The sequence below is a fragment of the Sorex fumeus genome, unplaced genomic scaffold, assembly GCF_029834395.1.
Source record: "Sorex fumeus unplaced genomic scaffold, SorFum_2.1 ptg000046l, whole genome shotgun sequence".
Taxonomy (NCBI): Eukaryota; Metazoa; Chordata; class Mammalia; order Eulipotyphla; family Soricidae; genus Sorex; species Sorex fumeus.
In genome coordinates this window covers 5,839,037-5,852,715 of record NW_026606103.1, presented here as the reverse complement: position 1 = coordinate 5,852,715, position 13,679 = coordinate 5,839,037, and positions in this window count along the sequence as shown.

The window sequence follows — 13,679 nt, the reverse complement described above, 5'->3', positions numbered from 1 at the left end:
GTACCTGCAAATGTTAGCAGCATAGTTTACATGTCTTCTTAGATTAATTGTGAATCTGGGAAGCTGGGCTGATGAGTTTACATGGCAGCAGCTATGTAATGTGGATGTGTCTCCAGAAAAGTACTTTTCACTTATTCATGTGAGTAATTTAAGTATGTCACCACAATTGAAGTTCCCAAATTCTTATATAATAGTTTCGACTAATCCACTGACTAATTAGAACAGGACTAAGGAACTGGAGCAATAGTGCAATGGGTAGGGTGTTGACCTTGCACGCTGCTGACCGGCGTATGGTCCCTGACATGGCACATGGTCCCCTAATGGCCTCCAGGAGTGAACCTGAGCAAAAAGCCTGGAGTGATCCCTGAGCACTACCAAGAGTGGTCCAAAAGCAAAAATGAAAAGGCAAATAAAAAAGAACAGAAGGAAAGAAGGAAGGAAGGAAGGAAGGAAAGAAGGAAGGAAGGAAGGAAGGAAGGAAGGAAGGAAGGGAGGGAGAAGGAGGGAGGAAGGAGAAAGAAAGAAAGACAGAGAGAGAGAGAAAGAAAGAAAGAAAGAAAGAAAGAAAGAAAGAAAGAGAAGGAGAGAGAGAAGGAGGGAGAGAAGGAGGGATTAAGTAGAAGAAAGTAAGAAAGAAAGAAAGAAAGAAAGGAGATAGAAGGAGAGAGGAAGGAGAAAGAAAGAAAGAAAGAAAGAAAGAAAGAGAAAGAAAGAAAGAAAGAAAGAAAGAAAGAAAGAAAGAGGAGAAAGGAGGGAGAGAAGGAGGGACAGGAGGAGGGATTAAGGAGAAGAAAGAAAGAAAGAAAGACAGAAAGAAAGAAAGAAAGAAAGAAAGAGGAAGGAAGAAAGGAAGGAAGGAAAGAACAAAAGAAGGAAAGAAAGAGAGAAAGATTTGCATCTCCCTGATGATAGCAATGTTCACCATTTGTTTTGCGTACCCTTTTGCCATATCATATACAATGATTGAGTACCCATCCCTCTATCAGTGCCCAGAGGAATCACACGAAGACAAGTTGTGATGCAATAAGCAAAGAATCTTTATTGACTAGCTCGGCTAGCCTGAGCTAGGGCCCTCGTCTGGCTCACCCACACAGTGGCAGCCTTCTGGAAATGAGCGGCCCCAAGTCTCAAAAGTGAGTGACTTTGATAGCATATCATAATATAACAAACTTTCTATGGACCACCATTTTGGATGCAGTCTAACAGGCTTTCCACTACTTGTATTTAGCTGATTGGTTATAAGTTGCTGTTACATAAGTGTTGCATTACAGTTACGGAAGGGTTATATAGGGGGCATCCCTACCTGCATCTGATTGGTGAACCTTAGTTGACCTCCCTTGTGACTTGTAAAGTCAAATTCCTCAGAAATCTCTGATTTTGTATTTCTGATAGCACAGCGGTAGGGTGTTTGCCTTACACGCGGCCAACATGGCAGACCCGAGTTCGATTCCTCTGCCCCTCTCGGAGAGCCCAGCAAGCTCCTAAGAGTATCTCGCCCGCATGGCAGAACCTGCCAAGCTCCCCGTGACGTATTCGATATGCCAAACACAGTAACAACAAAGTCTCCAATGGAGACGTTACTGGGCCCGCTCGAGCAAATCGAAGATCAACGGGAGGGCCTTTACCCTACCTTTACCTAAGTGAAATATTGCTTCTCTCTTTCCCTTATGTCCTCTTGCATAGTTTACTTCAGACCAATGCCCCTTTTTGTATAGACACAGGAAAACAGTTAATGCTATTCTTTTGTAACTTGGGAATAAATTGACTCTGAATCCTATTTACTCCTGAGCATCTGTTTTCTCGACTTGATCCTCAGATGCCTTTCGTTATTAGCAGGTTCCAAAAAAAATCTCTTTGGACAAATAATGAGCAGTTATAAAAAGAATGATTACTCAACTATCAGGATAAGCAATAAAATTAATATGAGGAAATAATAGTTGAATCAAAACCAAACTAAAATATAGGATCGTTTTAAACAGTTGAAGTTAAAGACAGTAGGGGTGATACTGCTTCAAAAATGAAAATACAATCCTCTTCAGACTAAGACTTAGTTAAAACAATCTATTGGTTGAAAATCTTGAGGAAAACTCTGGATAAAACACAGGATACTTTGCTATCGTTGCTTATTATGATGTAAAAATAAGCAGCATAGGGGCTGGAGCGATAGCATAGCAGGGAGGGTATTTGCCTTGCACGCGGTCAACCCTGGTTCAAATCCCAGGATCCCATATGGTCCCCTGAGCACCGCCAGGAGTAATTCCTGAGTGAAGAGCCAGGAGTAACCCCTGAGCATCGCTGGGTGTGACCAAAAAAAGCAAAATAAATAAATAAGTTAATTAAATAAAATAAAAATAAGCCGCATAGACAAAAGCAGACATGTACTGAGGAAGGCTATCAAAGGAATGCACGATGGCTAGGGATGTGACTTCAGTGCTCTATGCCTGACATGCAAGATCCAAGACCTAAATTTAATCCCCAGCACTGAATCACCACACCACGACCACAACTCTAAAGTGCCAAGTACAAGTCCAGTAGGTCCCCAAATATTGCACTCTCTCTGGAGTGGACAGGCACTCACCATAGGCCCCTCCACCCCATGCCAGATCTGACCATGCATTTGAGCCAGATGCTGGGTCTGGGCAGACACTTTTTATATCTGTCTCAAGGTATGTGCTTTCCAGACTCTGCTCCAAGGCTAGAGCTTTGATGTAGGTATTGTATTACTGGCACTGCATGTATTTCCGGGAAAAGTCTGTATGAAACTTTGCATTTGAAGGAAAACATCTTGAGATTGCCCAAAACAAAAACCGAAGTAACTACCATTGTGTACTTGTTATCCACTAATTTGATTACCTGCCTCTTTCTTCTGCTCTCTTAGTCTGCTTCACATGCAGGTTGTTTTCCAAGTAATCCAAGAAGAGCTTAGGTTGGACTCCAGCTACATACCAATGGCCAATTGGACAAGGGAAAGAAAAAATGAAAACTATGGAAGCACCCACATGTGGAGGAAAAACCCTGACGTTAGATGTCAAGTTGATCAAATAAGAAATAACAGTCAATGTTCCTTGTTTTATGTGTTGAACACCAGAGGCTACACATGCTTAATTAATTGGATCATCATGAATGTGATCATAATGCGTTGCACGTGGAAAGCCAGGTTTTAGCCCCTGACATCACATGGTCCACAGAGCAACCCCAGGTGTTCCACCCCCACTCCAGACGCTGGGTTTGGAGGGGCCTTGAGTACCTTGAATGTGGTCTAGAAAGAAAACAAGGAGGGAAGGAGGCAGGGAGGGAGAGAGGAGGATGGAAGAGGAGAGAGGGAAGAGGAGAGAGGGAAAGGAGGGAAGGAGTGAAGAGAGGGGAAGAGAGAAAAGTGGGAAGGAAGGTGGAAGGGGGGAAAAGAGAAGAAAAGGGAAGGGAGAGGAAAGGGGAGGAGATGGGCACAAGGGGAGGGAAAGGGAGGAGAAGGAAAGGAATAGAGGAAAGGTGGAAATAGAAAGGTTTCCTCCTGGCTGTACATAGGGATCATGCTTGACAGGCTCCGAAAAACATAAGTGGTGCCAATGATCAATCCTGGTCAGCCAATCTGAAAGGCAAGTACCCTACCTGTTGTACTATCTCTCTGGCACAATTGTGGCAACATAACTTTTAAGCATAGTTAAATTTTGAAAACTTACAGAGAAGATATAAAAATGTTCTTGTTACTCCAGATGTAAAACCCAGTGTCAAATCCATTTTCTCTGAATGAAGCAAGAAAGTGACAATGCGGACGTATGAATAAGTTAAAAGCCACAAGAACCAGGGATATGGCTCAGTGGTATATCACATGCTTCATATTTGTGACATCCTGGGTTTGATTCCTGGTACCACAACACAAGAGCATGCATAAAAACCCAAAACAACATTAAAAATGTTTTTCAAAACTTGATTTCCTGTGCATATCAGGGGCCAAACTAGTTTCAAGTGAGGTTAGAGTGGTAGGAGAGACGAGAGAAACATAGAGGGGAGAGTCACCCAAACTCTTCCTCCTTATCATCTTCCTCCTCAGCTGACAAACTCCTTAGATCCTCTACAGGAATCAGGAGTCAGCCATGCAGTCAGAATGCATGATTACTTTCATGGCCTAAGCACTGGAACAACAATTTTGCAGTTTACTTTGGTCCAACATATTACCATGTGAATGTCAGTATCTCCAAGACAGCTAAGTTGACGAGTAAAGACACATGAGCAGAGAGAGGTTAATAAGAATGAGTTTTTATTCAAGTGCATCTAAGACATAAATGCACAGAAATCAATTAGGGACAAAAATTGAGAAAATGGGTAGGGAAGAATAAAAGCCAAGCAATATAAGTAGTAGAAGTTGTCATCCTGCCAATTTAATTCTGCGCCCACTGCAGAGCCTGAGCCCGTCAAATTAGAGACATCAGTCAATGAAAATACATCACTCTGGTGAATCTATAAGTCATTTTACTGATACTTGAAGTCCAGTGCTCCATGACATCCAATGCACTCACTTGGTGGCGAGAATGTCGAACTCTTGAGGTCTTGAGATGTTGGGAATGACCTTCAAAAATACCACCCATGGTCTGAGAGGAGCCCACTGCAGAGCTTGAGCCCGTCAAATTGCAGACATCAGTCCATGAAAATACATCACTCTGGTGAATCTACAAGTCAGGGTACTGATATTTGAAGTCCAGTGCTGCTAGACATACAATGCACTCACTTGCTGGTTAGAATGTTGGACTCTTGAGGTGTTGAGATGTTGGGAATGACCTTCTTCAAAAATACAACCCATGGTCTGAGAGGAGCCCACTGCAGAGCTTGAGCCCGTCAAATTGCAGACATCAGTCAATGAAAATACATCACTCTGGTGAATCTACAAGTCAGGGTACTGATACTTGAAGTCCAGTGCGTCATGACATCCAATGCACTCACTTGCTGGCTAAAATGTTGGAATGTTGTGGTCCTCAAATGTTGGGAACGGAGCCAGGCTCTGTAGCACTGTCCACATCTGTTTGTGTCCATCGTTGATCAGGGGATAGGCAACTCAAATGTCAAAAACATTACAAAACTATTTGCAAGATCGAAGATCCCAGAATGCCCAGTTTCATTGGTGCCACTGACGACCACCAGGATCAAGAAAACCACCTAACCACCTACACTTGTAAGAGTCACCACAACAAATAAGAAACGTGTCCTTGACTGCATCAGAGAACCTGGGGCTCACCTAACCATGGAATATCCATTGTATGTCCCACTGTCAGCTCTGTCTAATTTTCATACTTGTCTGCCCCCCTCTGCATGGTTAGCTGAGTCCCAAGTTCTCTGATCTAGTGAAGGGCACGTTTCTCATTTGTTGCAGTGAGTCATACAAGCATAGATGGTTAGGTGGTTTTCTTGGTCCTGGTGGTCCTCAGTGGCACCAGTGAAACTGGGCATTCCTGGATCTTCAATCTTTCAAATAGTTTGGACTGCTTTTGACTTTTGAGTTGCCTGTCCCATAATCAAAGATGAACACAAACAGATATGTTGAAAGATGGTTCTTAAAGTAGTGCTTGTCATTCATCTTCGTCTAATCACTTCCCTTTTGCCTGTTGGTTCCTGGGACCTTTGATCGATCACACAATTTTAGGTCGTGCACAGCAGCTGGAAAATGTGAGGCAATGGGACAGAGGATGGGAAAAGGGTGACATGTGGGAACAGTGGGACAGGAAGAATAGGGTTCCACGGTACAGGGGACAGATGGAAAGGTAAAGGCAGTTGGGGGAAGAAGGGAGACAGGGGAAACACGGTGGAAAGTGTGCACAGAACAGACAAGTGATGTTCCAACTGGTGCTGTTCCAAATGAAGGTGTTTCTTGAAGTTCTTCCATTGTCAGAAGGACTTCTGTTTCTTTAAACAGCATCTGTTAAACTAAAGGATAGACTGGCTCCCTGATCAGTAAGAGTTGCCTTGTTCTTTCTTTACCGTAGTGAACTGTGTGACCATGGATGAGTATGGTCTGAAGAGGGTAGGTTGTTCCTGATGTTTCTACCACTCATTGGGATTGAGGGCTCTATGAATACAGATGTTTTCTTACTAGCAGCAGCAGACGATGCACTTCGGTCTCCAGTGCTAGGTATTCTCTGGGTCTTCCCCCGAATTAGTGATGACAGTACTCTGCATAGATGATCTTGGACTGATGCAAGTTTTGTACACTCTGTTGGAGCTGAATTTCGGTTGCTATCAAAAAGCTGCTGTGTGTCTACTAACGCTCATCCCAGCTGAGTACCGGACAGTTTGATGGGACTGATTGGGAATTGTAGTTAGTATGTACACTGATGCTTCCGGCAGATAGTTCAAAATACCGGCGAAGACCATGGATAAGTTTTACTCAGAACGGGTTGCATCAGATGGTAATTCTGCATGTTGTTTCTGGGCTACACTTCTTGCTTGGCAAAGAGGCATGTGGCTTCTAAACTCTCCACCCAGGTGAATACAGGACATTTCCAGGGGACTGAGTGGGAATTGTTGGATCTATGTCCATTGCCATATCAGACAGAGAGGTTGAGCTCCGGTCCCCGCATGTCGCTGACCTGAAGGCACTCAGGGCTAGCTTCTTCCGACCGGCCCTGAAAGATGGGATGGCCCTTTTGTGCCGCAGTCTCTTGGAACACTCACTGTGGTTGGCTGCCTGGAACTTTTTGTTGAGTACACAGGGAAGTTTGGGAGGAGGGGGAAACTCACCGCGGCCCCACTGCCGGGGCAGTTGGGGAGGAGGCAGCTGTGGTACCTCTGGCATAGGGTGTTTCCTTTTGCAGGCCCTCTTGCCTTCACATTGCGGAGCAGCACTCCCCGGTGCAGGCTCTGGAGGCTTCTTCTCGGCCACGTTGGTTATTGTTGGTGGACCGGCAGGGCTGCGCCGGGCGTCTGCAGGCTGCTCTCCTGCTGCTGACATCCGTGGCAGTGAGCAGCAGGGCACGGACCCCACTGAAGCGCAGGCCGGAGGCTCTCCAGGAGGCTGGACATGTACACCCCGGGGCGGGGCAGAGGGCTCGGGAGATGCGGCCGAGGCTGGCTCTGCTTCTGCTGGCAAGGCCTGGAGGTGGAGAGGCCGGGGGTGGGAGCACGTGGGGCCGGTGCCACTGGACTGCAGGCCGCTGGTACAAAGGGCCTTGGCGCTGCGGGTGCCCTCGTCGTCCTCCTGTCGCGTCTCTGCACCCACATCCCCGTGTCCTGCCCTTTTGGGGGGGTGGTCTTGGATGATCTCAGCTTTTGCCCATGGTGCGGGTTTTATCAGTTCCATGATCTGAAGGGATGGGACGCTCAGGGTGTCGAAGTTGCGCCCCGCAGCCGCGATCTTGACATTGCTCCGGTCCCCGCATGTCGCTGACCTGAAGGCACTCAGGGCTAGCTTCTTCCGACCGGCCCTGAAAGATGGGATGGCCCTTTTGTGCCGCAGCCTCTTGGAACGCTCACTGTGGTTGGCTGCCTGGAACTTTTTGTTGAGTACACAGGGAAGTTTGGGAGGAGGGGGAAACTCACCGCGGCCCCACTGCCGGGGCAGTTGGGGAGGAGGCAGCTGTGGTGCCTCTGGCATAGGGTGTTTCCTTTTGCAGGCCCTCTTGCCTTCACATTGCGGAGCAGCACTCCCCGGTACAGGCTCTGGAGGCTTCTTCTCGGCCACGTTGGTTATTGTTGGTGGACCGGCAGGGCTGCGCCGGGCGTCTGCAGGCTGCTCTCCTGCTGCTGACGTCCCTGGCTGTGAGCAGCAGGGCACGGACCCCACCGACGCGCAGGCCGGAGGCTCTCCAGGAGGCTGGACATGTGCACCCCGGGGCGGGGCAGAGGGCTCGGGAGATGCAGCCGAGGCTGGCTCTGCTTCTGCTGGTAAGGCCTGGAGGTGGAGAGGCCGGGGGCGGGAGCACGTGGGGCCGGTGCCACTGGACTGCAGGCCGCTGGTACAAAGGGCCTTGGCGCTGTGGGTGCCCTCGTCGTCGTCCTGGCGCGTCTCTGCACCCTCTTCCCGGTTTCCTGCCCTCTTGGGGGGGTGGTCTTGGATCGTCTCTGCTTTGGCAGATTGTGGGAGTTTTGTCGGTTTCATGATCTGAACAGATGGGACGCACAGGATGTCGAAGTTGGGCCCCGCAGCCGCGATCTTGACTTTGCTCCCATACCCGCATGTCGCTGGCCTGAAGGCACTGAGGACCATCTTCTTCCGACTGGCCCTGTATGATGAGAGAATCCCCACCCGGGAGTTGTTGGTCTGCGGCAGGGGACAGGGCCTCCTGGGCGTGATGGTGAAGGATGCGGGCGGGGGCCTCCGTGGCTGGTGCGGTTGGTCGGCAGGTGCAGGAGCCCCGGGGTGGCCCCGGCCAGGGCGAGCAGCGGGGTTTCTGGAGACAGGAATTGGCCCCGGACGACCCACTGGGGGACGTCGGCGATGGCTCAGCAGGAGCCGAAGTCGACTCAGAACGTTGCCCATGTTTCCAGGCCACGGTCCCAGAAAGTGCAGAGGACCGCGCTGGAATCTCGGCTGAAACCAGGCTTCTGACTCCTGGCCTCTGCGAGGTCAGGATATACTGGGAGGTGATTGTGACGTTGCCTGGCCCACGTCACAGCGGAAACAATGTAGCAGCTTTTCCACCACCCACACACGGCTCAGGGACCACGTGCAAGGGCAGAGCGCTGAGGCCCCATTGCCCAGCCCCTTCAGGGCTCTCCTGAGCCTGGGACTTGTGCTGTGGAGGGTGGGTTGGCACCTGATCGAATCCGTGAGGGGTCTGCTGGGGACTGCGCGGGGCACACGTTGCTGAGAGTGTGGTTTCAGCGCCCGGAGTCTGTGCATGCAAGGCCCTGGGCGCCTGGTGCTCTCCCCTCCCTCGGTCCGGAGAGGAGACCCCAGATCCTGTCCTCCCTCAGTTTGTCTGCCTGGCTTGGAGTCACATGGACATTCTCCCAGGCTTACTCAGGCCTCTGAGTTTCCAATTTCCAAGGATGGATGAGTTGCCCAGACCTAACCTCTCACTCCATCTCCACTTCATTCTACACATTGTTGCTTTTTTTTTCGGGGGGGGGGGGGGCAGGTGAGTAACTTTTTTTAGAGCATTTCAAAGCCATTCATGATTGAATATCAGTCGGACAGTATTCCAACACTGATCCCTCGACCAGTGTACATTTCCCAACACCAATATCCCCAGGTTCTCTCCCATCACCCCACCCCTGAACCCCCGTCCCTTGCCTGCCTCTTTGGCAGGCGCTTTTACAGATTTTAAATCAACTGAAAACATGTAATTACATCTTCAGCTGTGCCCCTAGGTCAACCCAGGTGGTCGTTGGTCTACCCAGGATATGAACTTAGTCCGAGTTATCTGACTGGTCAGGGCTGTGGGGTGGCTATCACAAGCACATCCTATGTGTCTATTTAGTTACTGTAGTGGAAAAAGACTGGAGAGAGAGTACATGGGTACAGCACTTGCCATGTGTGAGGACAGTGCAGGTTTAGCCCCTGCCATCCCTACAGTCCACTGAGTCCAGCCAGGAGTGATCCCTGAGCACAGAGCCAGGAGTAGCCCTGAGTACAGAGGCATCTGGCCCCAAATCAACCAAACAAAATTCTCCCACTGGAGATTGTCATTATGATCACAAAGCAGCTTGGGGCAATCTTCACAGGACCTTATTGGCAACTAAATCTGTCTCTAGATACTCTTCTGCAGCTTGTTTCTCTGGCTTATTTCACTGGGATCTTTCATCTGGCTGCTGCTGAGTATTATGGCATATGGCAAGCAGAAGTTATGGACCCAAAAATCATACTGAGCAGTAAAAATACGTTTCAGTGGATGGAGACAAAATCCAGCAGGTAAGGGCATTTGCAATTATGGGAAATCCGGGTTCAATAGCTCTGTTCACCAGATGTGAGCCAAAAACAGGAAAAAAAACTTTTTAGTTGACAATCTATGTAATGTTGGATATTGGTCATATATGAAACGAACTTGTGACCTTTGTTCATGAGATTTCTTGAAAAGAGCATTGGTGAGTAAATGTGGACTTCCACACAAACTTTGAGGCATGGTAAATCATATTAGGTTTTGCTCACATTCAGAATGATTTTGAAATGTAGGGTATAGCATAGGACACAGAAACCTCACCATGATAACAAAATATTTACAACTATAAATTTAAATTACAATTTTTGTTATCATTAGAGATTGTTCAATAAGAACCAATTTCTTAATTTTTTAATTTAATTATAATTTTATTTTATAATTTATAAAATTATAAATATAAATTATAATTTTAATTTAATTAATTTCTTAATTAAACTTGCATGAACACACATGGCATGCTCTCATACTAATTTTGAATGAAGATTTTTTATTGTAAGTTGCGTTTTGCTTTATTTTATTGAGGTATCATGGTTGACATTCATCTTCATGTTATACTTCGGTGGACTCTGATTGCACTCCACCATCACAAAAGTACCAGAGACCCTCTACCACTGTCCTGATGTTATTATTATGAGCAAGGTTTATCACAGGAATTCTGCAAAGTGTTGAATACAAGAGTGTTGCATATGCTAAACTTCCATGAAAACAATCAATTATGCTGCTTTTAAAATCTTTGAGAGGGATGAGGGGGATGAGGGGTGGGAGGGATACGGGGATCCATGGTGGTGGGAAATGGGCACTGGTGGAGGGATGGGTATTTGATCACTGTATAATTGAAACACAAGCACAAAAATTTGTAAGTCTACAACTGTACCTCATGGTGTCTCACTAATAAAAAAATAGTTATGTAATGATAACATTGTACCCCTTAACTTAAAATCATGTGCACTTTTTTGAGATGATGTTACCTAACGAAAAAGAGAAAAAATTAGAACGTCTTTATAATGATGTCAACTATTATAATATCCACATGCAGAAAAGTGTACCTGAGATAGAAAAACTAGAGTAACCGTAACAATGAAAAATTATACAGTACTAAAGAATGCAAAGTGTTTGTTTTATTATTCTATGAAACTTGTAAAATACCATGATGTGCAGAAAATTAATAAGTTTATTGCTACAATTAAAAAAATCTTTTTTCCTGAGATTGGGAAAAACTATGTATGATGAGTGTCGAGGATTTGGTATGGTAAAAGAGAATTGAAAAAATGGTATCCCAGAAAAATCCATCACCTAATTTTTCCTGTCAAACGGTTTGCTTGGGCAGGCAGGCAGGAGTTAGAGAGGGAGAATCCAGATTTTCTTCACTAAAACAAAAAACAAAAGAACAGCAAAATTTTAGTAATAACAGATATCATGGCATTGGCCAATGTGGGGGTACGAACCCACGACCCTGAGATTAAGAGTCTCATGCTCTACCGACTGAGCTACTGACATCTTATCATCTCATACCTACTTTGGACAAACTGGCAGGCTACCGAATGTAACCTGCCCACACGGCAGAGTCTGGCAAACTCCCCGTGGTATACCCAATATGCCAAGTACCAGTAACAATGATGGGTCTCATTCTCCTAACCCTGAAAGAGCCTTGAATATGGCACTTTAAAAAAAAAATCTCAGGACTAGGACGAAGGAGACGTTACTGGAGCCTGCTCGAGGCAATCGACGAACAACAGGATGGTCGTGATCATGATGCTGTTGCCAGGTAAGATTCATTTTTAAACACCAATCTCCAGACATATCAAATGTATGTGACAGCATGACTTAGAATTTGTAGTAATGACAGTATACTAGCTGACAAAATTTAGTTCACTCATTCCTCATTTTCTTGTATACAGTAATTCATTGTAATTCATGGATAATAAGGATGCAGATAGAGTGATCTGTGGGATTCATTTAATACTAGACTTGTCACTGTGTTTTCACTGGCTGTTCTGCCTCATAACCTTTACTATAGGATTTAGGAGCGATATTTTCTTGAGAGGGAATAATACATGTCACATGGAGTTGATGATAATTAAATGTTAATGAACATAAAATGCTTTGTAAGGTTTATGTCTAAAAATATCATTTCATTTATTACAAATGACTTTACCTGATGGATGTTTATGACTTTATGTGAGAAAATGACTTCTGGTTTACTATTTTGACATTTTAAAATATTTTATTCTAAAAATCTCATTGGAAATGGTATTGTTGATTGTGGATGAAATCATGGGTGTTCTTGACTCCTTCACCCATGCATGGTTCAATATTTGCAGCAACTAATTTTTCATATACCCTTTCTTCAAAATGATTGCGCAATGCTCTATACCAAGGATTGAAAAATATTTTACAAATTTTCAATTATTGTCTATGTATAATTTCTGTAGCTTCATCCCCTCCTCCTCCTCCACCTTCTCCCACCTTCTCCTCCAAAAACCTTTCATAATTTGAAACTGTTATTAGTACATAGTTCAAAGACATACAGGCTAACAATCTTATTGGGTCTGTGGGTCCTTAATTTGCCACTTCCTGCTCAAGATCATCATTGAGTAGATGCCACATTTTTTAGTAGGTTACTTTTTTTTAATTCTTTTCTAATAGCTGAGTAGTGTCTCTCTACCTATCTTTCTATCTATTACAATTACCTTTTATTTATTTTTTTATTATTGAGCCACATATCCTGTAGTGCTGACGACGTACTTCTGGCTCTGTGCTCAGATCGCTCCTGGTGATGGTCCGGAAACCATATGGGGTGCTGAGGATCAACCCTGGGTCAGTCACATGCAAGGCAATTACCATGCCCATTGCATTGTCACTCTTGCCCAATATAATTCAGTTTATTTATTGACTCATCTTTAGGCAGGAGTTCCTACCAGATCTTGGCTAATGTTGATAAACCATGAGGAACATAGGTGTGCATTATCTCCTGTCAGATTAACGTTTTTGTGTTCTAGGCATAGAGAAATGGAAACTCAGGGTCATAAAGAAGCCTTATTCCTCAACTTGTCGTTTGTTTCTTTTAAGAAAGCATAATGCACAACAAGGTTTTTCAGGCATACAATGTTCCAACATCAATCCTACCACTAGTATCCTCCTCTGCCCACCAGTGGTCCCACGTTCCCTCTCACCAGCCCCAGCATGCCCCCTTGGCACTCACATCATAAATTTATTTCATACTACCTGCTCCATCAAAACTCAAAGAAATGGCAAATAGAATTATCAGAAAATAAATCAGTAAGAGTCCATTTGTGATGATTGCTGATTTTTTTGGATTGCTGATTTTAACCAATACAAATAGAACATTCATCATGGAAAATGTACAAATCCCTTAGCAAGCAAAAATAACCTTTCTTAATCTAGTGGCAGGCAACCATATGCATCATTCGTGAGTGTCATACTCAATGCCACAAGTTTATCCTGTCCTTGAGAGAAGCTCTTTTAGCACTTCTTGCAAAACTTGTTTCAAGGCTATGAATTCCCTAAGTTGTTGCCTGTCTATGAAGCTCAGTATCATTCTTTTAAATCTGAATGTTAATCTAGCTGGATAAGATATGATTGGTGAGGTGTTCGTTTTGTTGAGTTTTTGTACTATATTCCTCCATACTCTATACTATATCCACCTATACTCTGCTGTAAATCTTTTGGTGTGTGTGTGTGTGTGTGTGTATGTGTGTGTGTGTGTGTGTGAGTGTGTGTGGTTACTTTCCATTTGTGACACTGTAGATTCTCTACCTTTGTATTTTGAGTATAATATGTCTTTGAATT